General features: G+C 43.4%; 1 protein-coding gene and 1 non-coding gene across 2 annotated transcripts in view; one reads left to right on the top strand and one right to left on the bottom strand.

Moving 5' to 3' along the window:
* Window positions 1-15,840, bottom strand: part of LOC115064021 — a 107,600-nt gene that overhangs the window by 19,883 nt on the left and 71,877 nt on the right. The window lies entirely within an intron of this gene.
* Window positions 6,953-7,059, top strand: LOC115064090. The gene has a single exon (XR_003843952.1). It is a non-coding gene; the product is annotated as a U6 spliceosomal RNA (small nuclear RNA).

The raw sequence follows: 15,840 nt of genomic DNA, 5'->3' as shown, positions 1-15,840 counted from the left end.
AACCACATGGTGGCTCATAACCATCCGTAACAAGATCTGACGCCCTCTTCTGGAGTGTCTGAAGACAGCTACAGTGTACTTACATATAAATAAATAAAAGGCTCTTACATACAACCATGGCTCCATCCGGTCTCTAGCCAAATGTCGCCTGATCAGATAAAGTTCCCTGACCAGAAATCAACAGTCACCATTCCACCTCCAGACATCTGCCCCCTTACCTAACATACTTCCCTTCACACCCATTATTACCTAACACAATGCAGTGAATTTATAATATAGTGATAATTCATTTATCTCTCCCTTTCTACAGTAGAACTGTTTCCATAGGAAGTTTATTTTGTTAGATATTAAAATGTCTACACCAACTTGCTTCTTGGGTTCATTTGCTTGGAATATCTTTCTCCAGCCTTTATCCTGAGGTAATGTCTATCTTGACGTTGAGGTGTATTTCTCTTGCATGAGGAAAAAACATGAATCCTGTTTTCACATCCATTCTGTTAGTCTATGTCTACTTATTGGAGAATTGAAAGATATCAATAACCAATGATTGTTGATTCCTGTTAATTTAGTTGGTGGAGATGGTGGTGGTGGTGGAGATGGTGGTGGTGGTGGTGATAGTGGTGGTGGCGGTGGTGGTGGTGGTGGCGGCGGTGGTGGTGGAGATGGTGGTGGTGGTGATGATGATGGTAGTGTGTGTATCTATTTGTGTTCTTCCTTTCTTTTTATTTTGCTAGTGTGAGGTTCTTTATTTGCTGTATTTTTAATGGATGTAGTTAACTTCTTTAAGAATATATATTACTTGAAATCTTAGCTAGAATAATAAGACTACTAAAGGAGATCAAGGGGATACAAATTGGAAAGGAAGAAATCAAAATATCTTTGTCCACAGATGATATAATAGTATACATAAGTGACGCTAAAAATTTTACCGGGGAACTCATGCAGCTGATAAACATGTTCAATAAAGTGGATGAATACAAGATTAATTCACAGAATCAGTAGCCCTCCTGTATACAGATGACAGACTGAGAAATAAATAGGGAATTAGCACTCTCCTCAATAGCCTCAATAATATGAAATATCTTGGTGTAACCAAGTAGGTGAAAGTCTTGTGTGATAAAAGCTTCAAGTCTGTGACGAAGAAATTGAAGTAGGTATCAGTGGAAAGATTTCCCATACTCGTGGATCAGCAGGATTAACATAGTAAAAATGGCCATCTTACCAAAAGCAATCTATAAATTCAATGCAACCCCCATCAAAATTCCAACACGATTATTTACAGACATTTAAAGGACAATTCTCAACTTCATATGAAAAAACAAAAACCCAGGTTAGCTAATCTGATATCTAAAATAATCCTGAACAATAAAAGAACCCCTAGAGGTCTCACCATCCCCAATTTCAAGTTGTACTATAGAGCTATAGTAATAAAAACCACATGGTATTGATATAAAAATGCTGATCAATAAAACTGAATTGAAGACCCAGACATAAATCCATGCACATATGGGCATCTGATTTCTGATTAAAAAAAAAAAGCTAGAAATACACAATGGAAAAAAGAGCATCTTCAACAAACAATGCTGGGCAAACTGGATGTCTGCATGGAGAAGAATGCAAATTAGATGGATTCTTATCATTCTCCACAAAAGCAAATCCAAGTGGATCAAAGACCTCAACATATAACCAGACACACTGATCCTGACTGAAGAGAAAGCGGAAATAGCCTTGAATGCATTAGCACAGGAGACCATTTCCTGAACAGAACACCACTGTATAAGCACTAAGATCAATAACTAATGAGTGGGACCTCAAGAAATTGACAAACTTCTTTACAGCAAAGGACAATGTCAAGTGGACAAAGCGGCAGATTACAGAATGCGAAAAGAGTTTTACCAACTCTGCATCCAATAGAGGGCTAATATCCAAAATATATGAAGAACTCAAAAAACTAGACATCAGGAAAACAAATTATCCAATAAAAAAATAGAGTACTATTGGCATAACGCTATTGTACACTGTGTAAAGATTATCCTTGTATTATTCAAATACTGATCTCTATGCCCCCATATCTGACTACAATCCTTATTCCAAGAATCTCCTGTCTCAATGATGTGTAAATAATGTCCCACAATTATTCCCTGTCTGGTCAATAAAGAGCTCATCAGTCAGCTACTGAGCAGGGGAGAGAACAGAGCTGTACTTCTTCCCACCCAGGGGAGGGGGAAGGGGAGAGAGGAAGTGGGGATTTGCCAGAGGAGAGGGTTCAGAAGACACCATGAAAAACTGGAGTAGAGAGGGTGAGCCAGATCGGTACTAAAACGCAAGTATCTTGGGGATTTAGCTAAGAGCTAGGCAGTTTAGTTTACAGGATTTAAAAAACAAAAAACAAAAAAAAAAACTGAAACTCTATAAAATTTGTACTAACAGGGTACAGATTTAAACAGGGAATTCTCAATAAATGAATCTCTAATGGCTGAGAAACACATAAAGAATTGTTCATCAGCCTTAGCCATCAGGAAAATGTCAATCAAAACTACTTTGAGAGTCCATCTGACAGCTGTCAGAACAGCTAAGATCAATAACCCACGTGACAGCTCAAGCTGGTGACAGTATGGAGCAAGGGAAGAACACTCCTCCATTGCTTGTGGGAATGCAAAATTTGTACAGTCACTATAGAAATCAATATGGCAGTTCCTCAGAAAGTTGGGAATTGATCTACCTCATGACCCAGCTATACCACTCTTGTTCATATACCCAAAGGACACTCCATCCTACCATAAGGACACTTGCTCAGTGACATTAATTGCAGCTTTATTTGTAATAGCCAGAAACTGGAAGCAACCTAAATGCTGCCCCTCAACCAAGAATGGATAAAGAAACTGTAGTACATTTACACAATGAAGTATTACTCAAAGACATCATGAAATTTGCAGGCAAAGGGATGGAGGTAGAAGAAATCATCCAGAGCGTGGTAACCAAGAACCACAAAGACTGATATGATATATATTCACTTTAAATGGATATTAGTTCTTAAGTAAATAATAACCATGCTACAATCCACAGACCTAGAGAGGTTAGGTCAAGAGCGAGGATCTAAGGGGGACTTGTAGGTCTTTCTGGAAAGGAGAAATAGATTTTGCAGGTGGACTGGGGACTGTCAGGGACAGAAATGGGAGAGATCAGGTGGGGGATTTGGGAAGACAGTATATGAAGAGACAACTGGAACAAAGGGGACATTTGGAGGGGTCAGTGTGGAAACTTAATACAGTAGAAACTACCTAGAATCTATGATGGGAATCCTAAGGAAGATGCCTAGCAAGGGTGTGTTAGGAGTCCTATCAGGTCATCTCTCACAGACAAGCAAGGCTCCCACAGGCCAGACTAAATTCCATTCTGTTGAGCTTCTGGCCAAGGGCATCCCATGGAGTGCCTAAACATCCCAGGCTGTTGCTAGGACAGAGGTTGCTCTGTGAAAACTCACTCTGTGTGTGTGTGTGTGTGTGTGTGTGGCGGGGGTTGGGGGAAGATGCTTGCCTAGGACACGACCTACACAGCTCATTAAACATTGGGAGGTTGAGCCTAGTCTCTTTTGTGGAGGAAGGTACTCTGCAGCCTACAAAAGAAAAGCATAGACATCAACCTTTCACCTACACTGTCTTGTCTGCAAAATGTGCTCCGCAATGGTGGAGCAGAACTTTCGGGAGTGGCCAATGAATGTGTGCCTGACTTGAAGCTCATTCCAGATACTACTTGGATGACCAGAAACCAGAGACTGGATCGCTCAGAGTCCTAAACAAGACACGACTGGTCATATAAAAAAATAAAAATAAAAATCAATGAATGATTAATAATGATATTCTGCTATACTCATAGATTGAAACTGGATAGCCCAGAGTCCTACAGTAGAGTCAAACATGACTGTCCTAAAAAAAAAAAAAAAAAAAAATTCAAAGATTGGTGTCTTGTCCAATCATCATCAGAGAGACTTTATCTAAAGCAGATACAGAGACCCAGAGCCAGACATTATGTAATTAAGAGTTTAAATTAGAGGTCTCCATTGGGTCCCTTCCCTCACAGAAGAGGAGGTGACAGATTGTAGGAGTCAGAGGGTCAGAGGGGATGGAGGATACCAGGAGACCATGGTCCACTGAATGGACTAAGCAGGGCTCACATGGGCTCCCAGAGACTGAAGGTAAGCACAGAGGCCTGCAGGATTCTCCACCAGGCCCTCTGTATACATATTATAGCTATTATTCTCCACCAGGCCCTCTGTATATGTATTATAGCTATTATTCTCCACCAGGCCCTCTGTATATGTATTATAGCTATTATTCTCCACCAGGCCCTCTGTATATGTATTATAGCTATTATTCTCCACCAGGCCCTCTGTATATGTATTATAGCTATTAGCTAGGGGTTTTCGTGGGACTGCTAACAGTGGGGACCGGTACGTCTTTGACTTGTCGGGCTGTTCTTGGGACCCTTTTTCTCCTGTTGGGTTGTATTTTGGTTTGTCATATCTGGCTGCTGTCTTTTGGAGGTCTGTTCTCTTCTGAGTGGGGAGGTGGGTCGGAGAGAAAGGGGAAATGGAGGAGGAAGGGGTGGGAGGAGTGAAAGGAGGGGAAACTGGTCCACATGCATTGTATGAGAGAGGAATCTATTTTTAACTCAGAAGGAGGACAATGATGAAAAAACTGAGGAGGAGGAAGTGGTGAGGGAGAAGAAAGGAGGAAGAAAGAGGAAGAAGGAGGAAGAGGAAGGAGGAAGAGGAAGGAGGAGGAGGAAGAATTGGACCCTGTCCTAGAAACACAACCTGCTGGCTTACTTGCCTCACTGAAGAGACCACTGCAGGCAGTGCTGAGTTCTCGAGCCACTGAGAAAAAGCTGTGCAAAGGCTTGGGGCAGAGTGGGAATTTTTGGAAATCTTTTCCATCAAAGTGTGAGGAAGTGCCGTGTTAAGCCAACCGTGATGATCAGGCTAAGTGAATGTGGCCCCATCACCCTCCGCAAGGGAGGAGAAGCAAAGCCAGAGCCAGAGACGTCACTGCTCCGGAGACAGCTCCTGATGCCTCAGGCATTTCCCCAGTCAGATGAGCTATGCTACTCTGTCCTGTGAACCAATGGGAGGAGCTCATGGAGACCTCTTGAAGGGTAAAGCCTACCTCCTCTGGCGTTTAGAAGCCACAGGATTGGAATGTGATTTCCATTGGAGGAACCTAAAGGTTGGAAGTTAGAAAAAAATCCCTTCCTGGAACTAAAGCATCCTTCCATGGTGAGCAAGGGACAAGCTTCTGGGGGACCCCAAGTCAAACCCTAAGAAAGAGGCCATCCAGTGTCAGCACTGTCACAAACCACTACTGTTCAAGACGACTTTATGAATGGAAGAGGGGCCTGGACAAAGGAGGTGAGCCATCCAGAAAACGTAAGCCAGGAGACCTTCCCATGGAAGGAAAAGACACTCTGGTAAGAGTATCTACGTCAGGTCCTCACCTCGCTGCCACCACATGACCGGTGTAAAACTAGGCCCTCTCTCCTTGAGCCTGACAAAGACTGGTCAAAAGCAACACCTTCCCTGCCCTGCGTGCACAGCAGCAAACAGGAGTGTCCTCTAAGCTGACAGCTCAAGCGAAGGGTAACATTGTTTCTGAATTTGGAGGGAGGCAACACGGAGCGCCAGGCTGGGAGAGCATTGTTACACCAGGCTGAAGTCTTAGTAAAGTAATCATAAGGGTTTCTACATCTAAGAATACAGTAAGGAACCTGCCCTGAGGTCCTAGAGTGAGTTATATGACAACTGGTAAGAAAGAATAGAATTGATTTCTCCATGTTCTGTACATAAAAACAACGGATTATACAGGAATGAGCGGTCCCCCGACACTTCACATCACATGCCCAAGTTCAATGTTCAATGCACAATGTTCAGTCCTAATTTCTGAAGAAATTCGTCTTAATAATCCTAGGTAAAGTGCACTCTAGACAGTCTATAGAGTTCTCAGTATAGTAAAGATTATATTCCCTACATCTTTTTGCTTAAACCCATGTTCTGTGATTTCATAACGCCATATAAGATTCACGGATGAACTAAATTTTCTAGCTTATGAAAGTGTACAGATACATTACTCAACACTGTAACACGAGCCACTATGACCACATTCCTATAGGAGAGGAAGTTAAGCCAGAGACAAGTGAGGCAGCACAGTCCCCAGGCTCTGGGCTCTTGAGATCTGAGATTGGATCACAATCACTTCAGGCAGCGCAGCTCTGGAATGAACATTAAGCATGGCCAGCCCACTGCTCATGCTTGCAGGGCCAGCCCACTGCTCATGCTTGCTGAAAGGCTTGGCTTAGCTCACTCAGCCCAACAGAGGAATAAATCAGTCACTGTATCACATGTGAACACACTTTAACTTCCAATGTCATGTTAACTGCACGACATTCAGAAGAAAACCAAGAGAGGTATCTGGGGCCTAGAGAATACATCTGACCCTGGCGCTCTGTCCCCACAGTTGAGCCTCTAATTTTCCTTTTCTCTCCTTCTCGCTCTGGTGTCTCACCTTACAACTTTCCCTTCCTCCATTAAAGCGAGACAGCAACTGTTCAGAAACGAGATAAGAGAGTCACGATTAAATATTTATTAACCCCCACAAGTCCTTGGGGCTGAAGTTTATAAATAACACAGTCTCTTTCCTGTAAGGTGAAGGTTGGAACAAAAGGCAAAACTATGTTGAAAAACTTTCAGAAACCAACCTCCGTGCGTTTCTAAGACAGCCGTGCTTAGCCATGCTCTAATGCTTCCAACTCGCTTGGCTCTGTAACTGACACAAAAGATACCTGGGACCATCAATTAATGGTGCACTTACTCAATGCATATCAGTGCAACACACTACCCTACCCTACCCTACCCAAAGTGCCACAGGCCTAAGGAAATGAAAGAGCAAATGAGTGCCCTGTGCTCGCTTTGGCAGCACATGTACTAAAATTGGAATGATCCAAAGATTAGCATGGTCCCTTCGCAATCATGACACACAAGTTCCATACTTTGCAATCTCAACTTCTAGTATCTGTCTGCAGTATTAAATAAAGTATATTGGTTTAGAGGAGAGGAGAGGAGAGGAGAGGAGAGGAGAGGAGAGGAGAGGAGAGGAGAGGGCAAATGAAACCATGCCAGGACTGTGAGCAACACTGACACACTTCACTTCCCACTCACAGACCCAATAGTTCCAACTCTGTTTCCGGAGGCAGAGGCAGGGGAATCTCTGACATTCCAGGATAGTCAGAGCTACACTGAGACGGGCTTCCCTGCCTAGAGGAAAAAAAATGAAACAAAACCAAAACAAACAAAAGCAAACAAGAAAAAGGAGGAAAAGGAAGGGGGAGAGGGAGGGGAGGAGGAAGGGGGGAGGAGGAGGAGGAGGAGGAGGAGGAGGAGGAGTTGTTCCAGGTCAGCCAGGGATATATACACATAGTGAGGATGGGGCTGAAGTCACTAACATTATAACAGCTCACAGCCTGCAAGGAGCTCACAGTTTCCTAAATACCGCACACAACTATTCTCTTTCAGAAAGGACAAACTCATCCTCACAAACAGTTAAAAAGCAAAGAAAAAAAAACCACTCAACTATCCATGCCATTTCTAAAAAAGCTAAATAATACAAATAAAATCCCCAGGCAAGCTTCAGAACTTTAATCATGCTTTAAATAGAGCTTTAAAATGTGTGACTCAAATGAAAAAAAAAGAAAAAAGAAAAAAACAAAAACAAAAAACAAAAGAAAAAAAAATGTGTGACTCATTCTCTGGCCAACTGCTTAGCAAAGGGCATGTAGAAAGCCGAGCCACGGTGAGATGGAAGGAAACCATCCCCATGGTGGTGGATCGGTCTCCCGAAGAGAGCCGCACAGTGGGTGCCAAGCCAGTGTTCAAGATGGACCCTGATTGATCAGGCAACTTTAGGTGTCATTAAATTTTCATGAGTTCTGTGCAAATAGAGATGTATAACCCAGAAAGACAAAGTAGGATGGAAATCTGATGATTCTTCTTACTAGAGAAAAAAAAAATGTTAAAACAGGTACCATCTAGCCGGGCAGTGGTGGCGCACACCTTTAATCCCAGCACTTGGGAGGCAGACAGGTGAATTTCTGAGTTCGAGGCCAGCCTGGTCTACAAAGTGAGTTCCAGGACAGCCAGGGCTACACAGAGAAACTCTGTCTCAAAAAACCAAAGAAAAAAAACAAAAAAACCCCAAAAAACCAGGTACCATCTGCCTTCTCGGTAAACTACATCAGGCCATTTGCCAAGAGATTTCTTCCAAGTTTGTTTGTTTTAATATTTTTTTTTATATTTTCATACTAGTAAGTGTGCCAGGAATAAAAATTCTTTTTAGGGAAGAATTCATTTTTAGATGTTAAAATAAAAATATCCTGCTTACATAACTCACTGATTTATAGCATTTAAGTTTTCAATAATATAGAGATTTCTATATTCCATTTGCCAAAATGTTGTTTAGATTTTTTCCTAAGAAAAAAAGTCAAATGAGCAAAGAGTTCTTTGTTAGGAGAAAATAAAAGGTTTTCATCCCAAAGGACAGCAGTGTGAACAGTGTCCCCTGTGGCTGTCTGAAAACCTCCTAGTAAGAATCTGACCTCTGTCCAGGAAATGGTGGCACGCCTTTAATCCCAGGACTCCGGAGACAGAGGCAGAGGGATCTCTGTGAGTTCGAGGCCAGCCTGGTCTACAGAGGGAGTTACAAGACAGGACTACACAGAAAAACTCTCTGTCTTAGGAGGTGGGAGGGTAGGTGGGAGCGGGGGTACAGCAAAAACCACACACACACACACACACACACACACACACACACACACACACACCAAACAAGAACAACAAAAACAACGAAAGAATCGTAAATCATTCTTATGTCAGGAGAAAATGAACTTGAAACAAAGAGCACAAACTATAAACTTCAAATAAAGGGAGGGCTATTAAGTGCTTTGTTGTGTTTTTATTTCATTTTATTTATGTTCTGAGACAGCCTGGCCTGGGTGTTGAGGTTTGGTCTGTCGAGGTGACTTTCATGTTTATACCTTGATTTTCCTTGATTACTGGAGGGATTGGAGGTAGGTGAGTTTGAATTGATTTGATTGGACGAGGAAGAAGGCCCCTGGGGGGGAGGGGGGAGAATCGGGGATGAACCATGAGCACAGGAGAGAAGGCAGAGCCAGGAGTATCTGGGGTACACTGCTGGGGAGGTAGCCAGGCTAGCAGTTAGAAAAGTAGATTAGAGGTGACCCCCCAGTAATTGTCAAAGCCAATAAAACAGGCAGAGTCTCATTCATTTGAAACTACTCGGGGATAAGCCTAAAGTGTTCGCACTACTGGTTTGTAGACCCAGTCTTCAACTCTCAGAAATTCCCCTGCTTCAGCTCCTCATGCCGGGATTGCAGGTGTGAGCCACCACATACAGTCTCGAGGTTTTCCAAACGGAAAGGTTTAAGACACTAGAAACCAGGGAACTTTTGTTAGAGGCCAGATACAGACTGCTTCAAAGACCATCTCAGGATGTTGTTTCATTAGTAAATACTTTAGTAAATATCTCTAAAACATGTAGGGGGGCATGCGGTTTTTCTCCCCAAAACCTCAATACTATGGTTTGCAAAACACATGACTTAGTGTATAAATGCCTTGCATTTCTCTTGTTTCCTTAAGGGTCCTTCTTTGGTGACACTGGTATGTTCCTCCATACTTTAAATGCATGCCACATTTGGTTGATAGATCTTAGAAATCTCTTTTTCTACAGGTTACTATTTTATTGTTGAAGGGCCTAGGGTTTGGGGCCTAGAACTTTCTGCAGTATGATTTTCTCAATTGTAACAACAAATGCTTCTGCCCCTGGAGTTTGTGTAACTGGAACTCCCAGTTTAAGTCAGGTCGGCGTGGCGACGCCTCTCCATAGTCTTCTTTTTGTTCGGGATTGTTTTGGATATTCTCAGCCTTTCGAGTTTCCACATGATTTCTTTTAAGATTTTTTTTTCTCTATGTCTGTGAGGGATCCCTGGGAATTTTATTAGGATTGCATTAAATTTTAGATTCCTTAGTGGGATGGCAATCTTCACAATATCATTCCTTCCAAACCGTGAGTATGAAAAAAACTTTCAACCTACTAGTGTCTTCCTCCGTCTCCGGCTTCAGTCTTTAAAAGATTTTATCATAAAGCCTTCCATTTATGTTTTTCATGGATGTATTTATTTATGTGTATGAATGCTTTGCTTGTGTGTTTATATGCGCACCATGTGCACACAGTACCCGAGGAGGCTACAAGAGAGCTTATGGGTGCTGGGAATCAACCCAAGTCCCTGGTGAAGCAACAAGTACTCCTAACCACTAAGCTATCTCTCCAGCCCCTTTCAATTCTTTGATTAGGTTTTGGTCATGGAGGCCCTAGAGGACCACAAGCCATACTGGCTCTTGTTCTTCCTCTTGGCTGCTCACCTTAATTAGATTACGAGACTGCACTGGAAGACACTACCGATGCATGAAACCGAGAAATTGGGCTGCAACTGAGCCGGAAGAGCCCTCCCTGCTAGCTTGCTTTCGTAATGCCTAAAGGTGCTGTATAGGTTCCCTTTCCTGCCCAGCAGCCTATACAAGAAACGGGAGTCGACAATGCTACCCAGCTGAGAACTATACCCATCAACCAACATGTCGGGCAAGAGGGGCTCACTGCAATCGTGGTATGGCTGTTAGAACGTAACTAAGCACTGTCTGACTTTAAGACCTGCTCCATGAGGGGGTATTCATGCCTCATACTGTAAATCCAGTCAGAAACTGTAGGACCCCCTCTCGGGGACCCCCCTCAGGTCACGGGAGTCAGGGTATCCCAAGAGACCTTCTTGTTGCAAAAGCATGAGGCCGGAGGTAGAGGCATCAACCCCGAGGCTCGAAAGCTAGGGGGGTTTATGGGGTACGGGTCAGGGGTTTGGGGAGAATTGACGCGGTTACACGCGATTGGCTCATATGAACGTCAGCAAGGCGGTCAGCAGAATAGTACGTGCGGGCTAGGGAATTTCAGGGGCCAGGGCTTATCAGGAAGGACAATACATCTGAGTGATGTACAACTTTTAGGCACTTTAAACTATGTCTTAACGAGGGGGGCTTGGGGGTGGGGGAGGCACTGTCCTGCCAGATGGCTGTCGAGCCAGCCAAGACCAAGTTCCTGCACTCCTCAGAGGGCTGTTGAGTCGGCCAGAATAGCCAAGGCCAGTTGACTTTAGTTTCAAGGCGNCCTGGGCTTGCTTTTTTTAAGGCAGTTTTTAACCTTAAGTTTTTACATTAAAAGAACCCTTTTATGTCTCACATTATTTGAACCTTGAATTTACACAATTTTCTTTTAAAGTTACATGAATCCCAGGCCTTAAATTTCATTTCCCTTCAAAACCTATGGCAGAGGACACCTTAGGAAAACTTCCAACTGCTGTTTAGCGAAACTGACCTAGCAGCAAAGTTCCCTACTGTACCACTGGCCATGGAGGGCCTTGCAGGCGCCAACAGACAGTGTCTAGCATTTCAGCTGAAAACAAAAGCAAAATATAAGACGGTTACTTGTTCCACTAACTCTAAAGCTCATGCAAGGCAGAACAGAAGTGAGGCTCAGCAGATATGACTGCCTCGATTCACACGCAGCAGCAGCCAGTCTGACCTTAGAGGCTTTTGGAGGGTGACCTATATAGAACATAAACAACAGGGTTTTAAACTTAATGTTAACATCTGGCTAATTTAGGTACCCGATCCCCACCCACCTCAGTGACGCACAGATGCACAGGGTGGATGGATGGATAGATGGATGGATGGATGGACGGACGGATGGATGCTGCCCCAGTAGTTTCTGATCCCGCCCTCGGCATCGGGGATGACGGTGTCCTTTACCATTTGATATTTGAGTGTGCTGATGTATGGAGCCTGAAGCTCGCACTTCACAGCGTCCACCAGCCTGGATTTGCTGGTTCTAGAGCAGCCCTGAACAGCCAATACAGGTTGGAAAGGCTTATGGTCGGCTCTCAAAGAGAGGCACTCCCCAGTAACGAGCCACACGAAAGGCAAGTAACTCCTCTACTCCCAAACATCCACATTCTTCTCCCCAAAATCTCTCAGCCCCAACTTCCTAAGTGTTATTTGAGGGAGAACCCCCCCCGAAGCAGATTACAAGGACAAGAGACATCTCTGCCTCTATCTGGCCTTATGATCGTCTGCTATTTCCTTACTCTATGGGACTCAGTTTGACAAAGTCAGTAAATAATATACAGTCTACTCGAAGCACAGGGTGACCTCAGGTTAAATAAGATAATGAATATGGATTGGTTTTGAAAATAGCAATGGCTGCTTAACTACCAAGAGCTACTGTAAAAACAAGTAATTTTCCTGAGATATTACTGTCATTTCTAGAACTGACCTCTGCTCTCCCAGGGTTCAGGCTAAATTCTGTTTGGATACATACATTCAATCTCCGTACTTTGATTTTCTTTAACCACATGTGACTCCTCCAGAACTAGAAGTGGGTAATTCTGAAATAAGATCCCAGCACTTGGGAGGCAGAGGCAGGCAGATTGCTGAGTTCGAGGCCAGCCTGGTCTACAGAGTGAGTTCCAGGACAGCCAGGGCTACACAGAGAAACCCTGTCTTGAAAAAACAAAACAAAACAAACAAACAAACAAAAACAAAGATTCAGACATGAGAAAAATGTCCAGAGAGATAAAACTGTAAATGCAGAAAACTACTGGTTATGAACCACAGGCACCACACAGCTCTAACATCGGGGCCTTCTGTGCCTCAACCTACCAGGGAGAAGAATCTGGCAATAGGACGTCTTATTCCCTTAGGCTCTACAGCTTTCGGTTCCTGAGAACCAAGAGTAACATGGGTGAGCCGAACTTTACCTACTTTACTGTGAGATACATGACATGACCTTGAATTATTCTTTAAAAAGAACCCGATATAGTCAAATCTCAGGTAAAGATGTCTATTAAACCTTTAGCAGCAGAACAAAAGAGACTCTGATTATAGTCATTAACATAAAAGAGTTTGAGGGCCATCTTCCCAGAGAAATTTGCAGATTATTCTGTTTAGAGGAAAAATAATGAGCCAGATCAGGTTTGAAGGAGGGGTTGGTTTGTTTGTTTGTTTGTTTTTTCGGGGGGAGGGGTTGGTTTCTTTTCCCTTTGATCCACAGTTATCTGCAAAAACTTTAGTGTAAATTACTGGATATTTAGAGTTTATTTTGCTTAGCACCTAAGAAACATATGTTTGGTTTGGTTTGGGTTTGGGTTTTGTCCCCTAAGGTAATAGGTGGCCCTGAACACAGGTAGACACAAAAGCAACAAGAAGCCTTGCCAGGGTCCCGAAAGGACTAAGACTCAGAGGCCACACTTCTTGTCTCTGAGTGGAGTCCATGAATCCCTTCAAGTTCATTCTGGTTGCATGAACAGTTTGGGAGAATAATGAATGTGTTCCTTTGAACTGTTCTGTGAAGTAGAACTCACTTGTCTTGCATGCTGTGTATGATACACCAATTATTTACAGACTTTTAATAGCATTATCAGATTAGCGAGGTCTTTTAGAAACATCTATTCATTGAGAATCTAAAAACACTAGCCAAGCAATGAGTGACCAAATCTCGGAATGCAGAACGAGCGTGGGCATCGCTTATCGAAATTCGTCGTAGGCTCAGTGGCTGAGAGCACTTGCTGATCTTATACAGGATTTGGGTTCAGTTCCCAGAACTCCCAGGGTAGCTCACAACTGTAACCCCAGCTCCAGTTGACCTGAAGCCCTCTTCTGTCCTCTGCATGCAGGCATACATACAACTAAAATACTCATACAAACCAATAGAAATAAATAAAGCTTAAAACATAAAATCCTGGTTAGGCAGTTACCAAAAGGAATTTTGATTTCACTCAATAAATTCATTCCCTGGAAATACGAAAATGCCAAGGAAGCAGATGATTTCTTTTAGGAACTCTGTATTTGCTGATTAACCAGTCATAGTATGGGCTGAACAGGCAAGCCTTCTGCTGAAAGGGAAGTGTCCTGAGGTCCTGCAAATAAAGATGCTCGGCCCTGTATACTTAAAAGGGAAAAGAAAATCCACTCAGATAAGCAGGAAAGGAACAGAGAGATGACACCCGGCTACATATATATAATAACATAGTATAATATAGTATATAGGACCTGTACTTAGTCGACAAGCCTGACAAAGATGTGCTAACATTAAAATCTTACTAACATTAATTTATAAAATATTAAAACTGTGCAGTGTCCTAAAGTATCCTGTAGCCTGACAACCAACTATGGCACAGTGCAGATAAACAAGCAGAAAAAGTCCCCAAGTAAAGGCGAGGTAAGGGAATGGTTTCATAGAGGACACAGGACGGCAAGAAGTAATGAAAGTTTCTGGAAAATCCTCTCCGTTTGCCTTCTGGTCGCCACCTGAACAGCCTTTCTCGCTCTGACAAGATATCCTGAAGCCACAGTCAAAAGCGCTCACCCACCCCTGCATACGCCTTTCTATCTCCACCGGGAGAGTCAGAGGTTAGATGGGATCCACACTCCTGTTACAAGAGGAAAGTAAACCACATCTTTTTCTGGGAACCGGAAATGGGGGTGAGACAAGGTATCACTATGTAACTCTTAGCTGCCCTGGAACTCACTGTGTAGACCAGGCGGGCCTCAAACCCATAGAGATCCCCTTGCCTCAGCCTCCATCATTGGGCTTAACATGCACGACCACGCCCAGCTTAGAGAAAAGTAAACGGAGCTGTATAAGGCATTGTTTGCAGTTATAGACTCGAAGAAGCCGACAGACGAAAAAAAAAAAAACAAAACAAAAAAACGACTCATGGTGTTCCCCTCTATCACAGGTTCAGGTTCTACTTAGAGCAGATGAAAGGAAAGTCAATTCAGAGAGTGGAGTTGGGTCCAGAAATGAGCAATTACCTTGTTTGCGGCTGATCTGGAAAGCTGGCCGCCTGTTGCTTCCTGGAGCTCAGCTGCTGTGACTGGCTGAACTCTACAGCTTCTCACAAGGATCCCTTTACACGTCAGCTAAGTGAAAGTTCACCGTGCACAGAGAAGCCTTCACAGCACACTGGAAGTGTACCTGGAGGCAGCTTTAGGGCAAGCAAGCTTACTTCCGTTTAACAACCCTCTTCCCAAACTCCCACCTCGGACAGAACCAAGGTTCAGCCTCAGCTTTCTCCTTCACTTCCCAGGTCACCTAAGCGTTCACCTCCTAAGTCACCTAATCCAGGCCATGGATTTAATAACATCTTTGTACAAATGGTTCCCAAATCCAGATTTATCCATCTATGACAGGCATTCTTTAGGAAATCTTGTAAACATTTCAAACCCAACATTCAAAAATCTGAGTTTTCATAGCTCTGAGTGCCGCCAAAAAGAAAGTAGAGAGAGCATACACTAGCAGCTTGGCAGCACATCTGAAAGCTCTAGAACAAAAGGAAGCAAATACACCCAAGAGGAGGAGACAACTGCAGGAAATAATCAAACTCAGGGCTGAAAGCAACCAAGTAGACATAAAAAAGAACTATACAAAGAATTAACCAAACCAGGAGCTGGTTCTTTGAGAAAATCAACAAGATAGATAAACCCTTAGCCAGACTAACCAGAGGGCAGAGGCAGTATCCAAATTAACAAAATCAGAAATGAAAAGGGAGATAAAAGAACAGAAACTGAGAGCCAGGCGTGGTGGCGCATGCCTTTAATCCCAGCACTCGGGAGGCAGAGGCAGGCGGATTTCTGAGTTCGAGGCCAGCCTGGTCTACAGAGTGAGTTCC

The sequence above is a fragment of the Mus pahari genome, chromosome 5 (assembly GCF_900095145.1).
Source record: "Mus pahari chromosome 5, PAHARI_EIJ_v1.1, whole genome shotgun sequence".
NCBI lineage: Eukaryota > Metazoa > Chordata > Mammalia > Rodentia > Muridae > Mus > Mus pahari.
This window is presented reverse-complemented; position numbering and strand designations above follow the sequence as displayed.